This window comes from Phacochoerus africanus, chromosome 13, assembly GCF_016906955.1.
Source record: "Phacochoerus africanus isolate WHEZ1 chromosome 13, ROS_Pafr_v1, whole genome shotgun sequence".
In the NCBI taxonomy this organism is placed as follows: domain Eukaryota; kingdom Metazoa; phylum Chordata; class Mammalia; order Artiodactyla; family Suidae; genus Phacochoerus; species Phacochoerus africanus.
Window position 1 is genome coordinate 23,825,671 of NC_062556.1, and position 3,521 is coordinate 23,829,191.

General features: G+C 44.1%; 1 pseudogene; it reads left to right on the forward strand.

The window, feature by feature from the left end:
• The first annotated feature begins 375 nt into the window (after positions 1 to 375).
• Positions 376 to 1,039, forward strand: LOC125113239 (spliceosome-associated protein CWC15 homolog; annotated as a pseudogene).
• Positions 1,040 to 3,521: the final 2,482 nt, after the last annotated feature.

Here is a 3,521-nt window from a genome sequence, read left to right on the forward strand (position 1 = left end):
AATCAGCCATGCTTCAATAAAATTTAAAAAAATTAAAAGAAATGGTGCTGGGACAACTGAATGTACATGTGCAAAGAATGGAGTTGGACCCCTACCTCACACCATATTTTTACACAAAATAAGTTTACCCCAAATAGATCAAAGATCTAAATGTAAGAGAAAAAAACAAGTTAAATCTTGATGGTCTTAGATTAGGCAATAATTTCCTAGATTATTGGACACCTAAAGAAAGGTGATCAATGGAAAAAATACATTGAATTTTATCAAAATTGAAAACGTTTGTGCATCAAGAGACACTATTAACACACTACAGAGATGGAGTTCTAATATCATCTGTGGGAACCTCAGTCATTGGATCTTGGCCAACCGTAAAACATGATAACAGTAACCAAGCCAACTGCTGCTGTTGTACCTGCAATAGATGGGAGAGGAAAGGGAGGTGATTTGAGCCAACTCTCAGAGCAAAATTCAAGTAGGAACCTACCCTCTCATACAGGGAACCACTCAGGAGGCTCCTTAAGAGGTTGGGCCCCGTGACTTCAGGAGAGTTTTGGGAGAGAGAAAAAATACCTAAGATACTGTCCAACTTGACCACATACAACCTCTTCTTCAGTATCAAAGAAGCCTCAGTTAGGCTAGATTCCCACTGCCAACCTTGAGGCAAAGGATCCTTGAACAGATGATGAAGATGAAGATTAGGAAGAGGACAGTGACGGTGATGGTGGTGATACAGCTCTTGCAGAGATGGAAAAGGTTACCAATGAAAAAGCTGAGGAGCAGGCCAGGAAAGAACGTGAACAAAAAGCTGAAGAAGATAGGATTCGTGCAGAAAACATTCTGAGTGGAAACCCTCTCCTTCATTTCATTGGTCCCTCCCAGCCTAGGGTTCAAAGTTCAAAGAAGGTGGGATGATGATGCTATTTTCAAGGACTGTGTAAAAGTGTAGATGCCTTTTGGCAGAACAAAGACAAAAAGACGGGTGAGTGACATGCTGCAATCTGAATTTCACAAAATATTCATGGAGAAATATATTAAATAGTACAGTTTATTGTGCTTAAAGGCTAAAATATAAACAATCTGACTTTATTTGGGTTCGTTTTTTTCTCTTTCCCCTCATTTAAATTGTGTCTAGGCTTCCCTAGTTTTAAGTTCCAAATAAATTCCCATCATTGATACTTTATTTGATAGGGTCTTGGGAATTGGTTTAACCTCCAGTTTCCATCTCGGAATATTTCCAGACATATGTTGTGTTTTTAATATAGGAATGGGAATCTGCTTGTAATAAATATTTTTAATAATCTTTAAAAAAAGAAAAAGACAAATTATGAAATGGGATAAAATATTTGCAAATCATGTATCTGATTAGAATCTAGGATCCAGTTAGAAAAAGAACCATTACGAATGAACAATAAAAAGACAAACAGCCCAAGTGAAAAACGACAAAGGAGCTGGAAGTACGCACTGTTGCTCATCCGTAATGAGCCTGACTCAGATCCGTGAGGATGTGGGCTCGATGGCTGGTCTTGCTCAGTGGGTTAAGGATGAGCTGTGGTGTAGGTTGCAGGCATGGCTTGGATCCCAAGTTGCTGTGGCTGTGGCACAGGCTGTCAGCTGTAGTTGTGATTCGACCCCTAGCCAGGGAACTACCTCTAAGTAAGTAAGTAGGTAAGTAAATAAATAAATAAATGAAATAAAAATGACAAAAGATCCAAAGAGACATTTCTCCAAAGAAGACATACAAGTGGCCATAAACATATGTGTTGGGGGTTCTGTTTAGCCCTATAGAAATTCATCTTCATCTTGGCGCATTTTTCTAATTTTAAAAGTTATTTTTAAATCGCTGTGTCACCATCACGTACACAGACACCCCTTTGAGTCTCCCATCCATTTCCAATTTGATCAGCAGACTACCAGTGTCCTCACCCAGATCATTAACAGGCAGAAGGCAGAGACACATGTCACATACCGTGTACTCCTTTCTCCAGGCAATTGGCAAAAGTTCACTGATGAGCACTCTTTCCACATTTCTGCACAAAAAGTAGGCTATGATGTTGTGACAAACTAACTCAAATCTCAGTGACTCAAGGCAACAGAAATTTAATTCTTACTCATGTCTCAGTCCAGCATAGAGTGACCACTCTCCTGGGCCACTGGCCTCTAGGCAACACCCAGGGAACTGGGCCGCTCCTATGGAATGGCTCTATCGTGCACATGGACAGGGAATGGAGAGTGTGAGCAAAGAACCTCACAGGAGATTTTAGGGGCCAGGTCGAAAAGTGGCAGGTCTCACTTCTGCCCCCATCTCATGGAACATACCAGCTTCTAACTGCTGGGATATAGCTCCAGAAGTACCAAGGGAGTTCCTGTTGTAGCTCAGCAGAAACAAACTAGTATCCATGAGGATGCAGGTTCAATCCCTGACCTCGCTCAGTGGATTAAGGATCCAGCATTGCCGTGAGCTGTGGTGTGGGTCTCAGGTGCGGCTTGGATCCCACGTTCCTGCAGCTGTGGCGTAGGCCAGCAGCTACATCTTTGATTCCACTCGTAGCCTGGGAACCTCCATATGTTTCGGGTGGGGCCCTAAAAAGACAAAAAAAAAAAAGTGCCAAGGAAGGAGTTCCCATTATGGCACAGTAGAAACGAATCCAACCAGCATCCATGACAATGCAGGCTCAATCCCTGGCCTCGCTCAGTGAGTCAGGGATCCAGCAATGCTGTGAGCTGTGGTGTGGATGGCAGAGGCAGCTCAGATACTGTGTGGCTGTGGCTGTGGTGTAGTCCAGCAGCTGCAGTTCTGATTCGACCCCTAGCCTGGAAACTTCCATGTGCTGCAGGTGCAGCCCTAAAAAGAAAGAGAGAAAGAAGAGCCAATGAAGAAAAAATGGTGTTGATGAGCATCTGCCCCTAACGCCCTCAAAATAACCTGTCTCCCAAAGTTGGCCATTGGCAGGAAACTTCCCAAGTGGGAAGGGGTGAGTGGACCTTGCAGGCTTTTCCCCTCAGGATTTGCCTGCCTTCGGTGCTCTTTTCACTTACACCACTGCCCTTGCCCCCCAGACATTAGAGGCTGCTGCAGCCATTGAAATGCACCCACCAAAGGGGGACATGCACGTTCCAACAACCTCACAATGTGGAAAAGATGCTATTCACCAGTGGAGCGGGATGAAACAGGCCAGCTTGTTCCTCACAGCGCAAAGAAACTCGGCCATAACTCCAGCAATTCCCATCTTCTCTGTGCTGAGATCTGTTGTCCTTCCAAGCAATAAAACTTAACATGATCCTGGGCTGACTCTCTCCTGCAGGTGGTCCCACATCTGTCCCAAGCACAAACACTTTTTTTTTTTTTTGGTCTTTTGTCTTTTTAGGGCTATACCATGGCATATGGAGGTTCCCAGGCTAGGAGTCTAATCGGAGCTGTAGCTGCTGGCCTACACCACAGCCACAACACCACCAGATCCAAAGCGCTTCTGTGACCTACACCACAGCTCATGGCAACGCCGGATCCTTAAGCCACTGATCAC